This window comes from Cavia porcellus, unplaced genomic scaffold (assembly GCF_034190915.1).
Source record: "Cavia porcellus strain 051 isolate PalLab524CR breed Dunkin Hartley unplaced genomic scaffold, mCavPor4.1 scaffold_22, whole genome shotgun sequence".
Classification (NCBI taxonomy): domain Eukaryota; kingdom Metazoa; phylum Chordata; class Mammalia; order Rodentia; family Caviidae; genus Cavia; species Cavia porcellus.
In genome coordinates, this window is record NW_026947505.1 from 45,147,666 (window position 1) to 45,163,424 (window position 15,759).

The 15,759-nt window shown below is 36.2% G+C and overlaps 1 pseudogene; it reads right to left on the reverse strand.

The window, feature by feature from the left end:
* Positions 1-4,123: 4,123 nt before the first annotated feature.
* The window catches only part of LOC111758249 (ribosome production factor 2 homolog), a 94,437-nt pseudogene continuing 82,801 nt past the window's right edge, over positions 4,124-15,759 (reverse strand).

The following is a 15,759-nucleotide window of genomic DNA, read 5'->3' on the forward strand; positions in this document are numbered from 1 at the left end:
TTTGTTTTTGGATCCCATTAATTTCCTATGTTTCTTATGCTAGGGTTCACACATATGAGTTTGAACTGTTTCACCCATAAACATGATCATCAGTAGTGTCCATTTACCTACAGGAGCCTTGAGATTATTCTACTTCATAGCTGGGTAACTTTCCATTGCATGAAAATACCATGTCTTTCTTATCCATTTTGCAGTTGATGGGCAAGTTTCTCTTGCTTTTTGTTTTGTTTTGTTTTGCTCTCCTGTAACATGAAACAATTGCTTTCTTTCTTTTGATTTTCAGTCTATGAATTTCCTTTCCAGTCACATATGTTTCTTGTATATAGTATATCAATGGATCTTGTTTCTTGATCCACTCTTCCTGTTTCTTTTTATTACTGACCTGAGATCATCTACATTAATGGTTACAACCAGAGTACATTGGTTTGTCTCTGCCCTTCTATCCTTTTGTTGTTGGCCCTCCACTTTTTCCCTTCATTCAACTGCCTGTCTTGTTTGGTGATTGTCCTCTGCTGCTGTTCCTGGAACTATGGACATCTTTATTTCTCTCTAGAATATTCTTTAGCCCTCTCTGTAGGGGTTGGTTTGGTAGTCATGAATTGCTTCAGTTGTTCTTTGAGTATCTTATTTTTCCATCAATTTTGGAAGATAGTTTTGCTGTGTAGATCAATATGGGTTGGAAGTTGTTTTCTTTCAGGGTTTGAAACACATCACTCCAAACTCTTCTTGACTTGATGATTTCTGTTGACAAGGCTGCTGTAATTCTGATTGGTTTTCCTTTATAGATGATCTGTCTCTTTTCTTTAAGAGCTTTTGATATTCTGTTCTTGTGCTGAATTTCTGGGATCTTGATTATTATATGTCTGGGTATAGATTTACTTTGGTTATGGCTAGTTGGAGTCCTATATGCCTCACTTATCTGCATGCTGGCCCATTTGTAATGTTTGGGAAGTTTTCTTCTACTACTTCTGTGAATATCCTTTTAATTTCATTTATGTTGACCCCTGCTTCTTCATTGATATCTATCACTCTTAAATTATGCTTCTTTGCCTCATCTTGCAGCCATTGAGTTATTCTCTGATTCTATGTTATTTTTAAGAAATTTTTCCTTTCATGGTCACTAGCTGCAATCCTATCTTCAAGGTTTGAAAATCTACATTCAGCCTCTTTCAAGTGATTTTGCCAGCTTTTGATTGAATTTTTAATTTCCAGCATCTCTCTTTGAATCTGTTTCATGCATTGTAATTCCTTTCTACGTTCATTCAAGATTTCCTTCATTTTCCTATGCTCCTCTTTATTGTCTATATCTTCTTTAGGCCTGGTAAACAATTCTTTCAGTATGTTTGTAATTCCTTCTTTTACCTGAGACATTATGTCTGATTTGACTGCTTTTACAATCTCATGAAGTTGTCTCCTTACTTCAGTTGCTATCCTCTCAGAGATTTCAAGGTATGTGACTTTTGTTTTCTTCCATGACCATATCTCCCAGACTTATTGTATGTGGGCTAAAGTTCTGAGTTTGCCTTTTGTTTCTTCATCTTGACATTCTCCTGAGTTTCCCCCAACAAGCTGGTTGTGGGGGTCCCAGGCACTTCCTATGTTGGCTGCCCCTGGCTGTGTGTCCCTGCTCCTGCTGGCTGCCTGTAGGAAGGAGCCTTCCAGTAGCAGCTCCCTGAAGGTGAAGGTGGATCTTCTGGTTCTCTCTGCCCAGGCTGTTCACATGTAGGATGTGGCCTTTTGGTGGCAGGGCACAGCTGGTGGAGGTGAATCTTTCTGTCTCCTTCAGCCCGCTTGGGGTGTGTGAAGAACAGGCCTTCTGGCAGCAGCACCTGGTAGGCAAAAGCAGGCCTTCTCCTGGTTCTCTCTCTGAATTGTCAACTTGACTGGGATTTCCAGGAATGAAAATTTTTCTGTAATATCTAATACAAAAGACATGTTGAGTGGTTGGTTTAGATTTGGTCATCTGCAGCATCAAGAATTTATGAAGATTGTTGCTTCTGATCCTGTCAGACTATGTTAGGAAGTCTTATCCTTTTTAAAATTTGGTCCAAACTTGGAGAAGTTACTGAGATCATGTCGGTTCTAGTTTTATTGAACAAGTTGCCTAGCTTGGCAATTAAATGTGTGTTAAAAAAGTGGACTGACTGATAGATGAGTATCAAGAGAACTGATTTAGAAAACAAAGTACACATAAGTGGTAAAACACTGCTTTATAACTCTTAATGACATTAACTTCAGGAAAATGATAATGAACGCTGCCATGTTGATTATTGGGTGTACTTGTTAGTTTTTTAAAATATAAATTTAGTTCAAATATGCATTTCAGTGGTATAATTATGTTTATTTTACAGAATACATGATAAGTGAAGAGAATAAGTATTTTCACTGCTGGTAATAAGTAAGCACAACACAAAAGAAGATAGCATATCTAGCATCTAATTCAAGAAAATAGGCCTTAAAAGCCATTTAGCATAAGAAGACTCTTATCTAGTTCTTCTACTGCTAATGTACACATGACTCAAGACAATTCCACAAAACTGATTCAGATACATTAAGGAGTGGAGGTTGAAAAAGATAAAATCATGCATACTTTGTCTATAATTGTAAAGTCCTTAAAAGTTGATGTCGTGCTCAAAAGTTCTCTGTGCGTGTTTACTTATTATAGCTGTAATTTGGAAAAGAAAATTTGAACAGCAATGAAACTGCACAAGCTAAGAAATAAAAATCAAATATAAAATGACATCTTACTGAACCACATTTCTATTAGAGTCCGTTAACAATTATTCGCTAGTGGGGCTGGGGGTTTAGCTCAGCAGCATAAGCACCTGCCTTGCAAGCAGGCAGTCGTGAGTTCGATCCCCAGTACCGATAAAAACGAAAAAAAAGACAAAAAAAAAAAAAACAAACAATTATTCGCTAGTTATGTTTCACATGTGATCCGGGCTTGGTTTGAAACAACTGAACAGATTCTGTAAAGATTATTTCCTTGAGTTACTTATGCCAAGAAGGTCAAGAAGTTTTCAACACCTTTCATGTTTACCTTTAAAATTCATAATGGATATAAATGCATTATTGACTACACTGTCCTGTAACGAAAAGTCATTTTATTTTTGTTTAACCTAGAATTTCTTAGCATCATTTATTGAAGCCTGTTCAAAACCTAAGCAAAACAAAAACAAAACGCTTGGATAGCCTCTTCTAATGGGTTTCAAAAAATTGGCTAATTTCAAAAAATTGGAATAAATGTGTTAGGTTTAGGAAACAATCTGAAGAAGCAATCTTGTATGGAAGTCTTCCTCAAGTCACATCTATTAGCCTTAAGGTATGGACATAAATGGAGAAAGTTTTTAGATATGCTAGTCTAAGTGAGTAGCAACTCTTACCTGCCCAGAAATCTGGCTTGTTGAAGTTCTACCAAGTCCTTCAATAATAATTTACTTATTATTTAGGAACATTTGCTGAGCAGAAGCCAGCTTCTGCCTGTAAACCTTCCTAATCAAACCTTTATATTCAACTACTTGTTGAATCTATGCTGATCACAGTGAAAGGCAAACCAGCAGACTGAATTTTAATCCCTCTGGTTATTCAAATATGATCACAGTACATTATGTTTACTTTGTTTTATCATTATGGCCTATATATATTTTTTTCCTCCCTCAGAGATCTATGTTTTAAAATACAAAACTTAAAAAGTAAGGGTGTTAAGTAGGATTTCAGACAGATCTACATAACTTTCTCTCTTCATCTAATGCCAAAAAAATATTTTAAAAAGATGGAGATTCATCCTTTCTTACCAAATGACAGAATGCTTTTGAAAGGACAGGGGTATCACATACTGCAATATCTAATGGAACAAGTGAAAACTCTTAATTTAAAATACACTTGTAAGTACTGCTTGTACAGATACATAGTTAAGTTATCATGTTAAAAAATACAAAAATTCTGAGAAACTTAATGGACCAAACCTAACACATTTATTCCACTTTGTTTAGCCAACGTTTTGAAACTTAAGGGATCCTTAAGTAAAGAGACAACAATAAAACTGTGAACTAAGTTCCACCATCTAACAAAATTCATTGATACTTTCCTCTGGGTTTCCTATCATCCCTTCTGTAGGTCACTTCTATACCTCCTTCATTTATCTAGTTATTATTTTGTTCAATACTGTTTCTGCACATGAATCCTTCTATAGGTTGTGTCATAAGACATACTTTTCGTCTTTGACTTGAGAGTTTTGGACATTTTCATATATAATTTGTAAAGACCATCTTTAGCCAGCTATGTGCTCCTCAGAACAGATCCACTGAAGATATTGTCTCTTCCAGTTCAGTCCATGGTATTTGGCAATCATTTGGTTTTGCCATGATAATTTATAGCTTTTAAAGCAAATCTTGCCATTCAGCTCAGAAAAGTGCAGAATATGCTATAATCCAACCAGGCAGATAGTTAGAACTATGATCTCTCTAAAGACATCAATAAGAAAGTTTTTAGTTTTCTGTTACATCAAAATAATCTCCAACAAATATTAGCATGGCTTTTGTTCTCTGAGATCAGTTACTGTTCTTATTATCTCTTAAAGACACATATGTCTCAGTACTTAGTTCATTCACATCCAATACATAAGGGTCTTACAGATGTCTGTTACTCGGTTATTTGTCACTTATTATGGGAAACAAACATGAATAAAGAACAATGTAGGTTCTTTGAGAAAAATGTCTGCAATGTTTGATATTCAGACAGTTGTGTAATATTTTTCTTTTCTTACACAGAGTGCTGTGTTGTCAGTGCATACATATTTCTAAGTACTTCTGTCAATGTTATATTTGAATATTTCCCTTGTATTGATGTGGTTCTTTTTACATTTTCACTAAAATTTAGTTCTATCCCAAATCTCTCAGCCTTTTTGTTTAAGACTTTATAATTATCCAAATCATCCATCACGACAGCCCCAACTTGCTGAATCCCTTTTCGCCTTTTTTTTTTTTTTTTTTTTTGAGATAGCATCTTGTTATGCATTTTGGGCTGGTTTTGAACTCACTATGCAGCCCAGGTTGGCCTTGAGCTCATATGGATGCTTCTGCCTCAGTCTCTTGAGTGCTGGACTTACAGAAATGCACCAATGTTTGCTTGTTTTGTTGTGGTAGTAGAATTGAACCCTTGCAAAGATAGACGAGTATTATGTCACTGAGCTACACTCTGGTTTATTTTTAAGCCTTGTTGTCTTACCTTTCATTCACTCAACAAGTATTTCAGTAGCTGCTTTTATTCTTGGAACCATAACAGTCTTTGGTGATATACAAATAAGACATGTGTTCTGCCTTAAAAGCTTATTGACAGAGCCCTGACCAGAAGCACTATTTTTCATGCTCTCAGTGGATTTCTTGTCTACTTTAGGTTCAGCTACATCTGCTTAGGTTCCATCACACTGCAAGCTCTGTCACTGACTATCCATGGCTCAGTCCTGATTTACATAATTGATTTCTCAACCCCTTCATGCTTTACACTTGGTTACTGACGTTCAACACTGACAATTTCTCAGAATTTCTCTGGATTTATTTCTGCTAGATAGGGAACCACCAGGCAGATTTACTAGGGTCCATCTTGCCTCAAGACTTTTGATATCCTCGTTGCAAAATCATAAGTAGAGCAATGAAGTGTCCTGGCCTGCAGGTAAGTCCACAGAGACCGTAGAGGGGGAGTGGGGATGAAAAGGAAACGAGACACAAAGAGCGGAGACAAGACAGGAGTCTGATCAAGTCTCGTTTATTCAAGGAAAAAGTATCAATTACAGGGTATTGAGGAGGAGGGAGTTGGGTTCTGAGATGTCAGCAGGTAACTTAGCAACAGTGGCAAGACTGAGGGTCATAGATTATATCAAATTTTCAAATTTCCCACAGGCGGGCTCATAAGGCGAGCCGATTAGCATAATTCCTGAATAAGCCAAACAAGCTAGGCAAGGTGCTGCTTAACTACCAAACTTAACTCCTAGGGGGAGCTAAGGTGGTGCAGCCTGCAAATATAAGGTGGCAGTCAATTACAGGGCTTCCCACAATGAAATGTTTAAAGCTGCTGTAGTGGTATCAAACAAGGTTTTGGTGGCTAATAAGTATCTGTCTAAGATGATGTAGCTAGCCAGTGTGAGATTTCTGATGGTTTTAAAGTAGTTCTTGTGCATAAAATTAACTTTGATATTTCCTTATTCTTTTTTTTAAATTTTATTTAAGGAGAAAAAGAAAAAAAAAGCAGAGAAAGGGTACAAGTTATACAGTTTTACAGAAAAAAATAGACAGTAGGAAATCACTAGTTAATGGATTACATATTGTCATCTTAGAAATAATTGTTCAAGTTATAAAATTAAAGCTTATAAAGTGGACATTCCAACAGTGAGACTGCAAACAGTTCTGTTCAATGATCCAACAAAACTCAGTAATATCATTATCTATCTTATACACTTAAATATACATGCAGTTATATTGTTTAGAGCACTTTCTTTTCCTCTCTTTTGTACAGTGACAATTACACATTTTGGGTTTTGTTGCTCCCACAGTTCTTATTACTTTTTTGGAAGAGAGTAGAACCAAATGTGACATAACAGAACAGAGTCAGTCAAATCAAAAGGGTGGACATAATAGATAATGTAAAAGCATAATACAAGGTGATCAACAATGGTTATCATAATGCCTCCTGCTATCTCTAATAGAATTGCCTATATCATCAGTTATAATAAAATTGAACAAAACAGTAAAGAACAAAACCAACAAAACCAAAACATTGGAGACATTATAGGTCTTCAAAAGTAGATAATAGTCAACCAGAATGGGCATCATAATGAATCCCACTATCTTCACAGCTGTTGCCTAAACTTTCGAACCTGGTACTATCAAGCAAAACAGAATAGAGGAACATCAGTCAAAACAAGATGTTGAGAGCAGTACAGGGCTTTAAATCAAGATAATGGAAAGTCAAAGTGGGTTACTATAATATATCCTGCTATTTTTTATTTATTTTTCCCTTAATTAAAAGGATAAAAGTAAAAAAGTAAATAACAAAATGGAGATTGAGATAAAAGAGGGCATAACAGCAAAACAGCACAGATCAAAACATAACCATTTAAGCAAAATAGTGTTTCACCACAAGATAATCCCGACATAAAAGTAGTTACCATATTGTCTCTTTCCTTGAAATCTTTGAGTATAACTTCGTATACTGTAGCATCAAATATATCAAAACAATGTAAAACCATTTAAGAGAATGACAGTATTACAGGGTATTTAGAATCAACTAACAGAAAATGAACAATGGTTTCTGTAAAACCTCCTTGTCTATAAAGGTTTTTTGCTTATACTATCATATATAATAAAATCCAATAAAATACAACCTGTTTAGACCAATGGAGACAGAAGAACAAAAGCTTGATGGGACTTTAAAACAAGATAATACTAAATCAGTATTACTTCTTAAGACGTCATTTTCTCCAAAATAGCTGTTCCTATCATCCAATCTTCTCTGCCTCATTTCTGTTGAGCTCTTTTTCTGTCATTAGTTGTCAGTTTGTCTTCTTCATTTTGTTTTCTGCTCCATTCATTATGGTCTCTCTGCCGCTATTTCTGGATTCTTCGTATTTTTCTTTTTTAGAATATCCTGCAGCATTCTCTGTAGAGTTGAATTGGTGGTTGCATATTCTCCTAGTTCCTCTTTATCCTGGAAGCACCTTGTTTTTCCATAAATTTCCAGGGATAGTTGTGCAGGATATATCAATCTTGGCTGGAGATTATTATCTTTCAAAGCTTGAATTATTTCCCCCCACGCTCTTCGTGATTTGATGGTTTGTGCTGAGAAGTCTGCTGTAATTCTGATGGGTGTTCCCCTGTAAGTGATCTGTTTCTTGTCTCTGATGGCTTTTAATGTTCTGTTCTTGTATTGGATTTCTGGAATTTTAATTATTATATGCGTGGGTGTTGCTCTGTTTGGATTGTAGGTGGCTGGGGTCCTGTATGCTTCATACAACTGAGTATCTTTACCTTTTGCTAAATTAGGAAAATTGTTCTGGATTATTTCTGTGAGTAGCTTTTGTAGTTCATTTGTTTGTGTCCCTACTTCTTGTTTTATGTTCTTAATTCTTAAGTTATAGATCCTCTTATCATCTTCTAGTCTTTGTATTATTGCTGTTTGTTTCTTTGTTATTTTAAAGAAGTTTTTCATTGCATGCTTCCATATTACAAATCTACCCTCCAGTTCAGATAATCTGTCCTTAGTTTCTTTCAAGCTGTTATGCCAGTTTTCGAAAGACTTTTTAGTTTCCTGGTAATCTCTTTGAACCTGCTTCCCGTATTCTATGCTTTCTCTATTTTCTCCATCAAGCAATTCTCCCCTCTTTTTCTGTTCTTCCATTCCACCATCTGTTTTTTCTTGGATGGTGCTTAGCATTTCTCTAACTATTCTGCTTATGTCTAGCTTCAGGTCATTTATAACTTCATTCCTGAACTTGTCCATGAGGCTCTGGAGATAGCGCTTTATATCTATTGGGGCTGTGTCTGCTATTGCCTCTTTCTCAGGATTGGGGGCCGAGGAGTCTTTCTTGTTGCTGCTTCTTCCCATATTCTTTGTTCCTTATATATACAAGCGTATATAGGTGGCCCAGCTTCCTTCCCTGTCAGCCACAGTCTGATTGAATTGCACCGGCTAGGTGTTCAGCCCACTGCAGCACACCAGGAAGTTGCAGACCAGGCAGCCTATACAGGGCCTGCCCCTCCAGGTCAATCTACCTTCAGGCACTGGGACCTGGGTTGTGCTAGCCTACTGGGTCTCAGCCAGCAGCATCACATAGGCTAGGCACTGCTCACCAATGCCACTTGAGAGGGGGATACGTGACTGAAGTCACTGCAGTGCCCTGTTCCCGCAAGTCTGCCCGGTCCCAGAATGTCCTCTGTTGGAGTCTCCTATACCGTGGAAGAGTCCCAGTTTCTCTCACTCACTGCAGGTCAATGCACAGCTCCCGCCTGTCCTGCTTTCAACTCCGTTCACCGATTCCCATTCTCAGAGGTTTTGCACATTTCTCTCCCTGCTGAGCCGATGTAGACGCAGCAGCGGGAAACCCAAATCACGGCTTCCAAAGGCGCGGGCTCCAACTTCCACACTGAGGCTTTTCTGTTCCTGTTATAGCACCAGGATTGCATTCCCAGTTGGTTTCTTTCAGCCCAGTTCATTTTTGGATCAGCAGGGCATATCTCCTCTTGCTTACGATTCCTTACTCTGCACCATTCCTGAATTCTAAGCTGGGTCTTTCAGCAAGCCTCTGTAGCTCCTGCTATCTGTCCAACATGTTCTCCCGGAAGTCCTATTTCCTTATTCTTAAATTGATAGTCAGCTTATCATAGTATGAAGTTCACAATTTTATTTCTCTTAACTTTTTTGATTTTCATGTGCTGTGGATTTTAACAGTCTTTTCTAAGGAAGCTTCTGATCAATGTTGAAGCAAGTAAGAACAGAATAAATGCCTTTAATAATTAATATTCAAATTTCATTAAATTTCTCAAAACATTTAAAACTACATTTATAAATTCAATATATTCAATTTTCACTACAAGGACTTTAGACCTCGATATAACAAATCTTCTTAGGTATTGAAATCTAATATATCTCATAATTAGTACTTTAAATGCAGTGAATGTCTTTCTTTTAATCATTTCCAGAATGTTTGCAAAGCTTTTGACTTGAAATTAGCAAGCTGAAGTCAATTATGTAATTACATATATAATTAAACACCTACATTCACATTTTGTTTGATACAGGGTCTCACTATGCAGTTCAAACTGGCCTTGAGTTCACTTTGTAAGCCAGGCTGTTTTCGAACTCAAATAATCCTCCTGCATTAGCCTCCCTAGTGCTGGGATTATGGGCATGAGCCGTCATACCCAGCATACATTTACATTTTCAATTGAAAGGCTGAATAATTTTTTTTTCTTTTTTGACAGTTTCAACGATAAAGTCCCGGGCTTCATCCACACTTGGCAAACACCCTACTATTGAGCTATATCCCTAACCCTTTTTACATTTGAGAGCAGTCACCATTATTTTGTCAGGTTGCCTAAAACTTGTAGTATTTCTGCCTTGGTCTTCCCCAGACTAGCGGATATTATAGTTGAGTACCACTATGACCATCCCAAGCCTGAGGTCATTTATTTAATTAAGTTGGGGATGGTAGTGCATGCCTATAATCCTCATACTGTGGAACATAGGCAGAAGGAGCTAAAGTTCATGTTGAGCCCTGCCTCAAAATAAAACTAAAAAATGTTTGGGAATGTAGCTCAGTGCAAAGGCCCTCAGTTCAAAATGAGTACCAGAAAGCTAGTAAAGAAGAAAGGAATGAAAGAAAACAGATAGAAAGAGTGGAAAGAAAAAAGGAAGGAAGAAAGAAAGAAAGAAAGAAAGAAAGAAAGAAAGAAAGAAAGAAAGAAATTATTGGTTAAATACCAAGACTGATGGGGCTGGGGATTTAGGTCAGCGGCATAAGCACCTGTCTTGCAAGCAGGCAGTCGTGAGTTCCATCCCTGGTACCGATAAAAAGGAAAAAGACAATAAATAAATAAATAAATAAATAAATACCAAGACTGCATATCAAACTTTGGACAAAGTAATTAACATAGCTTGGATTTACTTAATAAATTGGCTTGAAGGTTTCTTGGAATAAAAGGCATTTATCCGTGGGGGAACAGCTATATCTTTCTGAGAACTATGGTTTACAAGTCTGAAATAGTAAGACCAGAGAATGTGCATTCTCACAGATGTACACGGTAATTCTTATTACAATATCATTGTACCTTTTCTTTCTGAGTCTGACTATTCTAAGTACATCAGGTAAAATGAATTACATCATATTTGTTTCTTCATGACTGGTTTATTTCAGTTAGCATAATGATGTTTTATAAATGTCAAATTTCCTTCCATTTAACAGAACTACTATACTGTGCACATGTACTTAGCCACCCATCTGTTTATAGACGCGGGAATGCTTTCTCTTTTACTTACTATTAGTAAAAATCATGCACAAATGTTGTTTCATTCAGTTGTCTCTTACTTAGGAGTGGAATTAGGGAATACTATGGGAATTCTGCTTTATTTTTTTATTTAAAAACTACCCTATTTTTAAATCTCCTTTAATTTTATGTTTTGACTAGTTAGAGTGAACTATACACTTTCAGAGCATTCTTATCAAAGTTTTAAAAAAACTAACTTTCATACTGGATGAATAAATTCATTTAATATTTTATTTATTATTTTCATAATAATTAATAATGTTTGATAAAAGAACACATTGAATCTTGTTCATTTCCCATCGCTTTGCCTTAGAGTCTTACTACTTAAAACACAGCCTATGGTCCAGCAAATATGATGTTAGTAGAAAATTGTAATGTAGAGTTTTTGGTTCCACACCTGTCTGCTACAGCTCTACTGAGCTGAAATGGCCAGGGGCTTGGGTTTATTATGTGATAAGCATGTGTTTGGTGGGTCATTAGGAGTTGTCTGTCATGATGACTGCATTTATAATCTGCATTTTTAATAGGATTCCTATAGGGTCACTGTGCATGTTGCAATGTGTGGAAAGTATTGTCCTAGATGATTCCTCACAGCTCTTTTTATTCTGGAAAATCTGTAACCTTAAGTGTTAGTTCAGGAATTACATCATTTATTATGCATTTTTAATCTTTCCATTGGGTAGGTGACATATTTTAATGGATTAAGACTAAAAGAATAGTCTTTGGTAACAGAACATGGTATTAGTTAATATTGAGTCCTCCAGGATGCAGGATGTTCAATAAATCAGTTACTTAAATAACATTAAACTAGATGTCAAGGATCTGGAACAACATAATGAAAATGAAATGTCTGGTAAAGAGATTACCAAACTACAATAAAATTCCTGAAGTTGGATATAATGTCTTGATTAACTTTGTATCTTTGGAGCATTGTACTCTATTTTTCACATAGTACATGTTGAGTAAATACATATTCAGTTGAGTATTTGCAAAGCTAATTAAAATGAAACGTTATGATCTGTCATACATGACACTGTGACATCTTCTGAAAACTGGGATCTTTGTGAGAATAGATCCTGGGCAGTTATATCCAGCTGTACTTTGACCCAAAGCAGCTTTTCCAGGAAAGTCTGGAGAATTTTAAGTTCTGATAATGTGAAACTGAGCTCTAAATAGAATACAGTAGTCTTTGGTGTTCAGGAAATCACTTTCTAAAATAGTCCAAATGACTGCAGAGAAAGGTGACCTAGCTTTGAGATAACCCAATACATAAATATCAGAACTGCCAAAAGAGATAAATGTTACTGTCATGAAACTGCTTCAAATTTCCATCCTCAAACCTCATTTTAGAATAGTTGTATTTTAAAAATGTTCTTTTCTTTAAGAAGAACACAAAATCTTTAAGAAAACTGCTTTGGAAACTGTATTAGGACAGACTAGGGATTCAATTTATTACAAGTTTCTGAAACATATATATATATAACGGAGACTATATGACATAATAGTTCAAGGTCACTTAGATACTAATTCTACTGAATAAAAAACACAACAGGATCCATAACATTTTCTTTAAATAAGGAAAAAAGAGTAATTTTTTAAAAGGATTCCAGTGTTAGATGTTAAAAGTAAGCTTAGACAGAAAGAAGAAATACTCATTGGGCACAGAGATGGCTACTATTGGGAAAGAAGAATCTTTTTAATTGATTCACATAGTAAATGCACAAACAACTCATTTTTTCTGAGTTCTTTAACCTATGAAGAGGCTGAAGTATAATACCTCAAGTAGTATTGATATCAGAGCACTCAAATTTTGGAGTTGGAAACTCAGTAGTTTTTAATTTACAATGGAAAGAATTCAACTTAAAATTAGAATTCAAGATAAAATTACAACAACTGAAAGGTGGATAAAAACGAGGTATATTTTCTGCATTTCCTTTTCAAAGTTTTTCCCTAAAATATGTTGTTAAAATATACCCATTCAATTTATACTCAGTGAATTGCTAAAACTATCTTAAGGAATATGGGAAACTAAGACAGGGAAATAAAGTTTAAGAGCTACAATTTGATGCATGCAAAAGAATTCTGTTTGTGCTAAAAATATAACAATGCTTGTGTTCTTGGATGGAGCAGGGACCGGCAGTGTTTTCCAGGTTCTTATTTGTTCCAGTCAATGAATTGGTCAGGACAATTGTGAATGATTATCATTTATTTTAGAGCAAAAATAAGAAAAGACAATTAAAAAGAGAGGAAGCACAAAAGAAGTTTTCAGGGAGAAGAGGGTGCTTTGGAAAATAGAGATGTCCTGCAGGCAGACTGACCACTGCAAGAACAAGAAGGCGGTGGGAAAGACAAATACTTCTGTCCTTTTATGTCTTCTTGGAGAGTTGATCTAGCTGGTCTCACTTGACCTCATGCTAGAAGATTAATCTCAGGTGCCAGTTTCGGTGTGTTGTTATAGAAGAATATTGGTACCAGGTACAGGGTTTCACTTGATACTGTTTTGGGCTTAGGTGCTGCTGTTGTGCCCGAGTTATTAAGTCTCCTAGGATTAACTGTAACCAGCTGCTCCAGTCATGTTGCCACACCCTGGCCTCCTCCTGCACTTGGGTACTGATACGGGGATGGATGTTACTTTTTATTGGATGAATAAGGAAAAAAGTGGTATCCAAGTTGATTTTTTTTTTTTTTTTTTTTTTTATATACTGGGGATTGAGCTCATGACCTCATGCATGCCAGGCAGGCATTTTACACCGCTGAGCTAAACCCCAGCCTCTCCAAGTTGAATACTCAAAAAAGGATTTCTATAAATAGATATGGAAGATGAAAAAAGTATTTACATGTAAGGAGCAAATGAGCAAAGGCTTACATCAAACATTTAATTGCATCATGACAGTAACATTGTGTGAATTAGCTGTTACTGTGGCAAAATAATGAAGGTGAACAATTTATTTATTTATTTGTACTGAGAATCAAGCTTACCCTTGGAAAGCAGGTGCTGTGCCACTGAGCTACATTCCTGGCCCCAAAATAAACAATTTAAAGGTGGAAAGATTTATTTTTAGCTCATAGTTTCAGAAATTCCATTCCATGATCAGCTGGCTCCAATGTTTCTAGGCCTTTTGTAAGACTGTATATAATGGATGAAAGGTGTGGCAGACCAAAGCTATTCATCTCATTGTATCTAGGAAGCAGAAGGAAAGGGAGTAGGGACCAAGATACAATCTCAGCATCATACTTCCATGCCTGTCTCCCCTCAACAAGGCTATATCTTATAAAAGACCATTAAATTAGTGTCTTCACGATCTGTTCACTCACCAAAAGCCAAGGGGCTGATCTTTGAGGATGTCTTAAATCCAAATAATAGTAATTAACTTCTGAGAAGCCATGCTGGATCTAGGAGGAGAACATTCAGAAGCCAATTTGCCCCTCTTGTGAACCGTGCGAACTATGTGGGGCCCAGGAGGAGAGAAGCCAGATCACCCTCTCCATTAGCTGACAAGAGTGTGGGCTGAGAATGAAGAACTCCCCCACTGTGAGCCCTGTAAGCCACTGGCTGGTTCTAAGGGAGGGCTGAGATGATAGCAACCGAGGAACAAAAGTAAAACTAAATGCTTGTATTGTTTGGCTGAATTTGCAGGTCAAGGGCCAGTAGCCCAGCATCTACTAGGAGGACTACAGTATGCAATACAGCAAATATGGGGGACTTCGTTCTGTCTTGTTTTTGAAATCTAATGTTGTTCTCACTACTTTGTTTTTGTTTCATTTTAGTGTTTTATTTTCTTCAACATTCTCTTTTGATTGGTTTTATTCTATTAGATTTTATTATGTCTGGTAGAATGGACAGCTATTGTGAAGATAACGAGATATATTATGGTAGCCATTATTGATTTCTTATTATCCTGTTTTGAAATTCTGTACCACTTTCACTGCTTTTTTTGAATTGGCTTTACTCTGCTTTGTTTTGTCAAGTTTTATTCTCTTTAAAATAAAAAAAAACAATAAAATAAAATTTAAAAATAGTATTTGTCACTCTAAGTTTTATTGTATAAAATGAAATTGATCTCATTATATAAAATTAATATTAATATTAAAATTAATAGTAATATATCTCCAAGGGTTGCCAAAGACTTACCAGTTCCAGAATTGCTCAAAAGCCAAAGTTCAAAATCTCCTCTAAAACTCTAGGCAAATCCTTCACTTCTACAGAGAAGCACTGCAAGAAAAAAAAAAACAAACAAAGAAACAAAAAAAGAAAACAAGTTACATAACACAAGATGCAGAGTAAACATTCCATTTCAAAAGAGAGGAACAGTACAAAAGCAAGGAGGAATTAGGCCAAAGTAAGACTGAAACCTCAGGACAAACATTAAATGCAGTAGCTCCATGTCTGTAGCACCAAGTCCTGTAGCTCACCAGGCTCATGGTGATATAATGTACCAGATCCAAAGGCTGTACAGTCCTGTTCCTGTGTCCCTGATGGTGGCAGCCTAATGGCCTCTCTCTTGCTGCTTGCAACTTTTCTCAGCAGATGTTCCAAATTCATGATTATTTCAGTGTGCAACCATGATGATACAGAGGATGAAAAATTATTCAGACTTAAAGTTTAGTTTAAATTTCAGAAAGCCCAGAGAGACTGCTTCATCAAGACTCATCAATAAGAGAAAGTCAGAAAAGCTTCACTGATCTGAGAAATTTTTGAACTATGTAGCAAGGTACACAATTT